Source organism: Mustela nigripes, chromosome 4 (assembly GCF_022355385.1).
Source record: "Mustela nigripes isolate SB6536 chromosome 4, MUSNIG.SB6536, whole genome shotgun sequence".
NCBI lineage: Eukaryota > Metazoa > Chordata > Mammalia > Carnivora > Mustelidae > Mustela > Mustela nigripes.
Window position 1 is genome coordinate 77,880,321 of NC_081560.1, and position 11,917 is coordinate 77,892,237.

Sequence of the window (11,917 nt, forward strand, 5' to 3'; positions counted from 1 at the left end):
AATCAATGTAGTTATATAGCTACACTTTACTGTGATCTAAATTTAGACTTTGGCAGACTGACATAAACATTACCATCACAAGTAACAACTTTTTATTTTTTTTTTTTAAGATTTTATGTACTTATTTGATAGAGAAAGACACAGGGAGAGAGGGAATACAAGCAGGGGAAGGGGGAAGTGGGAGGAGGAGAAGGAAGGGGAGAAGCAGGAGCCAGGAACAGGGAGCTCAATGCGGGGCTCAATTCCATGACCCTGGGATCATGACCTGAGCCAAAGGCAGCTGCTTAACGACTGAGCCACCCAGGCACCCCCACAAGTAACTACTTTTAAGATTTCCAATGATCATCTTATGAGATTTGAAAGTACTCCTCTATATGTGTAGCTATATGAGTATAATTTATTAAAGGAGTTAGTGAGGTTTTTGTTTTTGTTTTTGCTTTAGAAAGAAATTTCTTTTAGAGAAAACTATGTTTCTTGCCAATTTGGTACATTTTGTGAAGGAAATTTTGTATTTGTAATAGGTAATATATACCCCCCAAACCTGGTTATGAAATAGCTTGTAGGGATACTGTACAAAAATATGTCAGATTTTGCGGCTGCTCTGGCAATCTCTAAACCTGAGAGTTTAAAATAACATATAATCTTTACAAGAAAAAAAATACTTTTATAAGGGGCACTTTTAGTAGAATCTTACTAGGATCATGTCCAAGTCGTTAGTGTAAATAAAACACAACACAATATTAATAATGGAGAAAATTCCAATTGTATTTGTTTGAATGTAGAAAAGTCCATGAGTAATTCTCAAGATGAAAGAAACAAGAGTTTAATATTTAAGTTGAGAATTAAATCATCTGTAACCACACAACTTGTTACCTACGTGAACAGTTTTTCTAGCCCATGGAAGTCTTGCATCAGGAAGATGAAGCCGCAAATTACTTTACTGTTTCTTTCAGAAGATCATATACATTTCCTTTGTGTGTATATTGGTACAAACATACATCTTGGAGACTAATTTGGCACACCCAATGAAGTTTAAAATGTATATATTCCAAGAATCAGCTTTTCACAATTAAGTGCATACCCCTGAGAACCTTCAAAAATAGACATTTTCAAAAATAGTTATTGTAGGATTAATTATAATAGAAAAAAGAGAACAATCTGTGTGTTCTACAAAAGGAGAATGGATGAATTGGAAGTATAGTTGCTAAATGGATACAGAAGCTTACATGAGAAAAAAAAAAGATCTGCAGGATCAACATAGAAAATTTCAGAAACAATGTCAAATGAGTACAATCAAGGAGTGTAGGAATGCAAACAGAATAATACTGGGCATATCAAGTTTAAAGAAGCAAATGATACTGCTTATGGATACATACATTCATATGTAAGTAGTAAATATATAAAAAAACACTCTGGAAAAGTTAAGCACCAAATTCAAATAAATTTTCCTCAAGAAACAAGAGAATATAGGGAGATACCATTGTTTTAATTCGGTTTTATTTTCTTAAAAAAATATCTAAACCCAATGTTGTATTTATATTATATTGCATATATTTGTAGGAACTAGTATATTTAAATGTTAATAGTTGACAAAGTTGGGCATTCAATTACCATTTCAATATATCGTTCTCTTACAGTTCTGTGTGCTTCAGGTATTTCACAGTAGAACACAAATTAAGGCTCTAAGTCTCAGAACAAATTACTCTATTGTAAATTCGAAAGGATGAGGAAAAGAGAGAATAGTGTATAGAAATACTAGGTACTCAACCGTTGTAATAGACGCAGCCCTCCAGTTCCATTTACTCTTACATTATGGACTTTTCCGGACACTCTGATTTTTTTTTTTTTTTTTTAAACATGACAGCTAAGAGTTTGGTTGGCCTCAGGGACCCTGGGATAATGTTGAGTTTTCAAAGTAACACCTTATTGTTATGGAAATGCCTAAGGCATCTGGGATATTGAACTTTCGTGCTTAATATGCCAAAAAGACTCCAAACAGCTGAGTTGGCCTTTCTTGGATTGAACACTGTTCAAGGTTGATGTTTAAAATATAGAGTTTCTTCTTTCTGGCTTACATATCAAAATTATAAACTGACTTATACTCTTTAGGTAACTGAAGAAGGAAGAGAAATACTTACAATTTGCAAAATGTCTTTAAATGGTCCCACAAATCATTACTTTGTGTAGGAAAGATTTTATATCAATATAATTTGCCCTTTTAATTTACTATTATGTTTTGTTTATGTATAGAGAAGGGCCAAAAGGCAGCCCGACATTTCTCGCCTTTTACAAATTCTCAATTTTCTTGGGTCCTGTCAGGGAGGAGCTAGTGTGTTTCAATATGTATTGCAGGAATATGCGGAGGGGGCATATTCAGAGAGTCTTAATTTAAGTACATAAACCTAGCAAAGAAGCAAATGAAACCAATTCATGAGATGGGAAGTTATCGTTTAGAATCAGGAAAAGGATTATTTAACGGGCCACATCCCTCTAAGCTTTTAATATAATGAAACTAGTATGAGCAATTATCTTCAATTACTGAATTGTATTATAATTGTAGCTCTTCCATACAGGTCATTTTTGCTATTGAAAAACAAATAAACAAAAACATAGAATCACCTGTTGTAATTTGCGTTGTTGACATTTGGAAGCGATCTCGGGTTTCAGTGGCCACAGGCAGTTTTGAATGAGAATTAACATAACTTACTCCTATGGGAAAATCATAGAAAGCTGGACAAGAAGCCAAGGGTCTGATTATTAGGAACTGTATGATTCAGATTAGATAGAGACTTAATCTTATAGACAGAGGGGGACATTTCGGTATTTTTAAGCAAAAAATTGACAGAAAAAGATTTTCATCAAATTTGCATATTAGATGCAGTGAATCATGTAAGACTGATGATTCACAGAACTGTACCCCTGAAATAAATAGAGCATTGTATGTTAATTTTTAAAAAACCTCATCTGATGGTAAAAAAATAAACTGCATATGAGAAATAAATATAAAATGAAAAATGACTTCTCAATTTCCATGTTTTGCAACTGGATATATGACAGTTAAAAAATAAAAGGTAAATACAGCTGCCCCCCCCCCCTTATGGGCAGCTTCATTTTCCCTGATCAACCATGACCTGGAAGCAGATGATCCTTCCACTCACCAACCGGCAGGTAACTCATAGCCAAATGCTACGTCACAGTGTCTGCATCCGTCATTGGCCTCACTTCATCTCCTCCCGAAGGCATTCTACCATCTCACATCATTGCAAGAAGGGTGAGTACGGTCCAATCGGGTATTTTGAGAGAGAACACATTCGTTTAACTTTCATGACAGTGTATTTTTATAATTACTCTTTTATTATTAATTATTGCTATGGATCTCTTACTGTACCTAATTTGTAAATTACATTTTGTCATAGGTATATATGTAATAGAAAAGAAAATCATGGTGTATGTGGGATTCAGTAATATCTGCATGTTCAGGTGTCCACTGGTGGTCTTGGAACGTATCCATCACTGATAGGGAGGATTACTGAAAAGGGGAGGGTGGGAGGTCATGGTTTCAACGTTAAATACTGAGTTGGGAATGATTTGAACAGTGTCTGGTAAGCAGTCTGATATACGGACTTGGTGCTCAGGAGAAATGAAAGCTAGAATTATTCTGTGGTCATTGACACGGGTGACAGAAGCAGGTGTGATAAGGCATGCAGTGAACATAAGCAGAAGTGGGTGGTCAACTTGGAGCTTAAATTAGTGTGTATCCTGATGTAAGTTATCACTAATTTTTCTGTACTTTAATGAGATATTTCTTAGGTACCAAAAAGCATACAAAATTATGAATTTGCCCTTTTTTTTTCGCCAGAAGCTAAATTGCTTGACAACTAAATCTCTATTCTTAGTATCTAGCAGTGTTTAGCAACTACAAAAGAGTTAAACAAGTGTTGTGAAACAACAAAAGAGTTTCCCTCAAAATTATTGTGATTCTTTATTTAAGGAACTAGTAAGAAAAGAATTCCACCAAATGGAAACATTTTTAAAAATTCCTGCTCCATGTGCTTCTTTTTAAATTAAATTGGTAAATTGATGAAGGTCTATTTTCATTTTGAATGCTCGTCTGTTTTAAACAACAATTACAAACTGGTATTGTTGGGTTTTTCCTCCTGATTCAGGTGGACTCCATGCCACAAACTACAAGATTTAAACTGATAGAAAAAGGTCCATATAATTTAAAATGGATGGTTTGTTTAAGCACAGGACTTTGTGCTTAAAAGCAGCTTTGACTTAAAAGAAGTCTTTAAAGAAAACTTAAATGATTTAAATTCATAGCGTAGTCAAGAATATAGATTTCTCTGACAGATATCCTTTGTAAATAGTATTTTATTTTTGCCATAGCATTTTCCTGTTTGATTCACATGTAAGAGCACATAAGTGTTAAATGAAATCTTGGGAAAACATTCTACTAGATCTTTAAAGCCAAGTGCTCAATAAAAGCAAACCAAAGTTTTAACAGTTTATCAATTCTCATCCCTATAAATGTTATTGGATTAGGTACACTGCTTACATTTACACATTTTATCTCTTAAACAGCAAAGTAAATTTCTGTCACTTGGAACTATTATGATGTGTTACTTCAGATGCATTATATATCTTAAAAGTGAAATACCGACATATGAGAGTTTTGATTTTAATTTGAACACAGGATGATATATGTAATTTGCAGAAATCAGTTCTTCAAGTTCCTATGTCTGAAAAACAAACATTCCTAGCTATAGCAATTTGCTTTCTTTGTGATTATATAAAAACAAAAACAAACTGCATTCCTCCCTTTTGGATGCAATATAAATTAAAGCTCTTTGTCAATGTATTTATACAACAGTATTTTACATATCAAGTATACAAATGATCTAAGGAACAAAAATATAAAAGTAATTATTTTGGTAAAAGTAGAGAGTTGTCTGAGATTTACATGATATAGATGTGCATCTGAGGATCTAAAAAGGAACTCCATACCACACAGATTTAGACAAATCTCCTTTGTTTTCCACTGTACCTTACCAAGAGAGCTACTAACACAGAAAAGTGGTTTGTGGTATCTCTTGCCAACATGGGCAATTGGGTAAGGTGTCAGTTCACCCCTCTTAGTATTGTTATAATGGTGTGAGGGGTGATGGGGACCAAAGGGAAATAAAAGTGAGCTCTGTTCTTCTCTTACTGGTGGGGGGGATATAGATAAATTGCAAGGAGTCAGTGAGAGTGAATTAGTAGGATTCCACATCTTAAGTTAAAAACACCATTGTTGAAATTTTTTAGAAAGCCACAAAACTGGGCACAATCCCAAATTTAACATGGGCAAGCTGGTGAGTGAGGGTCAGTGAGGAGAAAATTATTAAGAGGAAATGTCAGGGGTAAGAGGGGATTCAGGTGGGTGCCTGAGTGGCTCAGTGGGTTAAGCCCCTGCCTTTGGCTCAGGTCATGATCCCGGGGTTCTGGGATTGAGTCCCGCATCAGGCTCTCAGGGAGCTTGTTTCCTCCTCTCTTTTTCTGCCTGCCTCTCTGCCTACTTGTGATCTCCCTCTGTCAAATAAATAAATAAAATCTTAAAAAAAAAAAAAAAAAAGAGGGGATTCTGGTTAAACCAACTTAACAGGGTTCTTGAGGAAGGCAGGCCAAGGTAATCACATTACATTTAGGAATGGTGAAGGGTGAGGAAGTAATGGGATATCAAGGGTGATCAGATATTGACGGTAGGGGATTCTGGATAAACTGACTTGACAAGATTCTTATGAAACTGAGCAATACAGCAGGTCCTATAGGATGGACACTGAAGCCCCAGATCAAAGTCTAGAAGAGGGCTTAGGGGAGCCTACGTGAAGTTTGGTGAAGGAAAGAGTCTTTGTCTGTTTGATGTCTAGGGCCCAAGAAGGAGGGTGGTAGTGGAGGATGGAATACAGATGTGACCTGAATTTTTCACATGCACATGCTGGAGGCCCCTTGAAGTTTGGGAGGCAGATAGAGTGAGTCACCAGCCTGATGCCTGAGGCATCCATTCACACCTTTGTTTCAGCTCTGCAAACTTAATGGACTAGCTTAGATTCAGGGACAAAATAAACAAAGAGAGTGCACTTGCATGAACCAATGATAATAATGGTATTTTGCTGGTTTTTTTTTTTTTTTTTTAGTTTTTTACCTTTTATCCCTGGGGTACAGGTCTGTGAATCGCCAGGTTTACACACTTCGCAGCATTCACCAAAGTGCATACCCTCCCCAATGTCCATAACCCCACCCCCCTTCTCCCAACCCCCCTCCCCTCAGCAACCCTGTTTGTTTTGTGAGATTAAGAGTCACTTATGGTTTGTCTCCCTCCCAATCCCATCTTGTTTCATTTATTCTTCTCCTACCCCCTTAAGCCCCCATGTTGCATCACCACTTCCTCATATCAGGGAGATCATATGATAGTTGTCTTTCTCCATTTGACTTATTTCGCTAAGCATGATACGCTCTAGTTCCATCCACGTTGTCACAAATCCCAAGATTTCATTTCTTTTGATGGCTGCATAGTATTCCATTGTATATATATACCACATCTTCTTTATCCATTCATCTGTTGATGGACATCTAGGTTCTTTCTATAGTTTGGCTATTGTGGACATTGCTGCTATAAACATTAGGGTGCATGTGCCCCTTCAGAGCACTACGTTTGTATCTTGAGGAGAACACAGGCAGCAACCTCTTCGACCTCAGCCACAGCAACATCTTCCTAGGAACATCACGAAAGGCAAAGGAAGCAAGGGCAAAAATGAACTATTGGGAGTTCATCAAGATCAAAAGCTTTTGCACAGCAAAGGAAACAGTTAACAAAATCAAAAGACAACTGACAGAATGGGAGAAGATATTTGCAAATGACATATCAGATAAAGGACTAGTGTCCAAAATCTATAAAGAACTTAGCAAACTCGACACCCAAAGAACAAATAATCCAATCAAGAAATGGGCAGAGGACATGAACAGACATTTCTGCAAAGAAGACATCCAGATGGCCAACAGACACATGAAAAAGTGCTCCATATCACTCGGCATCAGTGAAATACAAATCAAAATCACAATGAGATATCACTTCAGAATGGCTAAAATTAACAAGTCAGGAAATGACAGATGCTGGCGAGGATGCAGAGAAAGGGCAACCCAACTACACTGTTGGTGGGAATGCAAGCTGGTGCAACTACTCTGGAAAACAGCATGGAGGTTCCTCAAAATGTTGAAAATAGAATGCCTTAGGACCCAGCAATTGCACTACTAATGTTTTGAACTATGAACTATAATCAGCTCAAACATCTGTAGCTGAGATCACCAAGGGAGAGAAAGAGTGCCGCATTGAGCAGACCAGCAGAACACAGCAGCTACTGAACTGTTGGTCCATGGGAACATCTGCCTCTCCATGGAGAAACATCTCCTGGTGGATGTTCCTATAAAAAGTGGGAGGTACGGGGCACCTGGGTGGCTCAGTGGGTTAAAGCCTCTGCCTTCGGCTCAGGTCATGATCCCAGGGTCCTGGGATTGAGCCCCACATCGGGCTCTCTGCTCAGCGGGGAGCCTGCTTCCCTTCCTCTCTCTCTGCATGCCTCTCTGCCTACTTGTGTCTGCTACTACTGTCTGTCCAATGGGTAAATAAAATCTTAAAAAAAAAAAAAGTGGGAGGTACCTACCTAGGAAGGTAGCCATAGTCCAGGTTTCCTAATGGCTCCTTTTAGATTGCTATGTTTCCACTTTAATATTGTTTTTATTTTAGTTAATTTTTAAAAAGATTTTATTTATTTATTTGACAGACAGAGATCACAAGTAGGCAGAGAGGCAGGCAGTGAGAGAGGGGGAAGCAGGGAGCCCAATGGGGGGTCTGATCCCAGGACTCTGGGATCATTACCTGAGCCGAAGGCAGAGGCTCAACCCACTGAGCCATCCAGGCGTCCCTATTTTAGTTAATTTTTTACTGAAATATTCTTACATGGACTTTCCCAAGATATTGGTCACAATCTGAAATACAGCTTCCTGAGGAAAATGTGATTTGAGTTTCAAATGTTGGGACACAACACAAACGGAAGTTACTAATACCTACCCATTATTGCATGCATCTGATGTGTCAGCTCTTTTGAAGACATGATCTCAGTTAATGCCCACAGCAACACTTAGACATAGGAATTATTGTCCACATTTTTCAGAAGAAGAAGCTAATACAGGGCAGAGAATAAATGTGTGACCTAATGTCATTACAGATATTATAAAGCTGGTAAGGGGCAGAACCGAGATTTGCATCCAGGCTGTTTGAGTCTAAATTCTAAGTTTTTAACAATAATAATACTGACTCTTGGCCCATTTGTAAATTGAGAATGTCTGTAATAAGTGTTCTCATTACTGCTATATGGAGACTTAGTTTTATTTCTATTAATAGCTAATCATTATGGAATTAATGTTTATGTAATGCAATCTGTATGAAATTCTTTTAACAACCTAATAAATTAATACTACTTGAATTTTTATTTCCTAATGAAAAAACACAGAATTCCAGAGATTAAATGAGCTTTCCAATGCTATTTTATTTTACACATACTAGTAGAGACACAATTTGTGTCAGTTCTAAATGCTTGAGAAATATTAACACATTTAATTCCCATAGTTTCCTGTGAAAACAGTACTGTTTTCATCCCGATTTTACAGATGAGGAAACTGAGGCACCATGTGGGCAGAGACTGTATTTGAACCCCATTTGGTAGGCTCTGACTCATTCTATATTGTCTTGTAGCTGCATATTGATAAAAGTAGCACTGATTCTCAAGCCCAACCCTTAAACTTTGTTTTAGGAATAGCTATACCTATTAAGTTATCACAGTCAAGAAATTATACTTAGGATGAATTTGGATGACAGAAATAGAATAGTCATAGTAACTTTCCATGTGGCCACATAAGAATTATTATAAAGATTTGTTCTCTTTCTCCTGAGATGATGTCTTATTCCTCTGATTTCCTGAATTCATATATTCCTGTAGACTTAGAAAACACAATCATGGAGTTAGAAGATGGTGTGGAATGAACTGGGTGGTAGTTGATGCACCAAGTTAAATTATTACGCTCATAAATTCAGTTAGTAGCATTCTAGTTGTTCATTCACACTTATAAAATTGAAACCCTCCCTTTCATTGATATTTAGTTGTTTTTGTGTTTTAGCATTAGCCTTTCTGCTAAAACAATTGTGGTTCCCAGAGTATCAGATCAATCTCCAATTAGGGCTCTTTGTTAAGACTGAGAGGATCTCCTGGTCAGAAGTTACCTGCTCTTCAGCATAGAGGTAAAGAGTGATAGTACCTGTAGAACTGAAGTGACTTAGGACTCCATTTTAGAAGGCATATTAGACAGCCTCTACTGGAGGCTTAGTGGACTCAATTCCATTTTTCCCTTGGCACAGATTCCCTTCTCTCCAGGGAGCCAAGGTTATCATCAGGACATATATAAGGTAACACTATCAAAAGGAGTAGGCTGTGTTCACTCCAGAACAGCATTTACGTGTTCTGTGCTGACCAAGGTGCAGGAGTCATGACATAAGGAAGACTAGGTTCCAAAAGGAAGTTGCAGGCAATTACTCTTCTGGGTATTTATAAAAACAATGAACTACAGAGAACATCTTAAGACTTTGAGTGATTGAGTGCCTAGGTGGCTCAGTGAGTTAAGCCTCTGCCTTCGGCTCAGGTCATGGTCTCAGGGTCCTGCATCAGGCTCTCTGCTCAACAGGGTGCCTGCTTCCCCCTCTCTCTCTGCCTACTTGTGATCTCTCTCTCTCTCTGTCAAATAAATAAATAAAATCTTTAAAAAAAAAAAAAGAAACGACTTCGAGTGATTAGCAGCAAAAAAATAGAAAAAAAATTAGTAAAAGGTAAAAGGAGTAGTGATTAGTAATATTCCAATTTATAAGTTTCTGGTGAGTGGGAGCCTGGCAGTACTCCACCAATATTTTATTCTTTATTTTAAATTGTATCGTATTCATTTTTTTAATTTAAGAAACATATGTTATATGAACACATTATGGATTAATATATACTGTATAATCCTCCAAAATTATAAGAAAGAGTAAAGCAATACAGGTTTGTTAAACTGTATCTTTTCTTTCCCCTCAGAACCCTCTGTGGAAGTTTCCATGTCATTGTTGAAGTGCAGAGATCCCTAAACCAATAGGATCAGACATATTCCATTAGAACAATAATCTCTTTAGAAGCAGGATCTAAATTTTTCAAATGTGTGTGTCTGTATGTGTGTGTGTGTGCATGCATGTGTGTGTGTATAGGCAGCATTCACTCATCATTTTATTTCTGCTTTGAAGATATGTGAGGTAAGAAATTAATCCGGCTAGGGAAAAAGAAGAAAAAACATGGGAAAGTGTGTTTTTTTAGTGAGGATCTCAGTATGCTAGGAATCTGACAGAGATTTATCTCTTGCCCTGCCTGGAATCATCTCCTATATGATTTGTATAGTTTCTTTTAGCCTAAGAAAACTTTTATAATATGCTTCCTGGCTGTGTCTCCACAGTTTAGTTTGTCAAAGATGTTCAACCATATACTCATTTGCCTTAATACACACTCTTCCTGGGTAGGTGTGAACACATGCCTTGTGGAGTGGGTATCAAGTACATGTTTGTTGTGCATTATACCCATTTACATACACACACAGTGTGTCTACACTGAACAGATGTTATGAGATTGTGATCCATTGAGAATCAAGAGAAGCGAAGTAAAGGCTGATGAACAGAGCAAGGAGACTGGGATAAGAGAAAAAGTAAGGTTGAATTGGTAAGTTAAATCATAGTAGAGATTACAGCTAGAAAATTAACAGGAAATAAAACCTGGATAAGAAGCTGAGTGAAAGTCCTGTAAGAAAGCAAAGAAAAAGGCTCAAAAGGTGACACTCAGTTTCTCAGATTGATTTGGAAGTAACATATAAACATCTGAATCAGGGATTCTAGACAGATAGAGAAAACTATATGAACTATGGTCGAGTTATGGTCTGCAAAGAATTTTGCTCCAAGGGAAGAAGTAATCCTCAGCTAGAGGGATCCTAGTGAAAGTAGGGATGAAAGCCAATATGTAAAGCAAATGATGGTATTTCTTACATCCTGGTGACAGAGGTTGGGGGGGATTATGTTGAAGGCAAGAAAGGATGAAGAATGGAGCTAAAGCCATGTGGATGATTGGAGACCCCATTCCTCCCTCCTTCATCACGGTAAGATTAGGACTCTATGTTTTAAGATAACCAAAGTGAAACATCCCTAGGAAATCTTCCTAGCACTGATCCTTTTTTTCAAAATGACTTAAGTTCTAGTCAAGATTCTACTGCTTTCCAGGTGTGGTTGACAGTCATCTTGACAGCATAAGTGTATTACCAACTCCCCTCTGACCAAAGAACCATTCCTTCCATTCATCTGCCATGTTTTTTATAATGCCATTTATCTTCTTTGAAAAAAAATAAAATGAAAATATATTTATCTTTTATTTCTCAAAGAAAAATCTCTACCAGTTCCAATTTTTTTCAACCTCCCTCTTATCTATATTATACCTGCACCTATTCTTATCTCTTTAACTGTACCTTAGAGGTTGAAGGTAACCTCTCCACTTGTACTCTTGGATCTCATCCATTTCTGTCCTCACCAAGAACTCACTACATCAATTCTTTTTTTTTTTTTTTTTCTTTTCTATTTTCAACATCACTTCTTCCTCAAATATATTCTCTGGTTATAGCTCTTCCAATCTCTTTTCTTTTACATTTATGTTTAAATGTAAAATTAGTATACTTTCTACATCTAGTTCTTCTCTTTTCCCGTATTTCCCAAATCAGTAAGAATTGGAGTTCTGCTAAGATAACCAGTGACTCAAAGGTGACACTA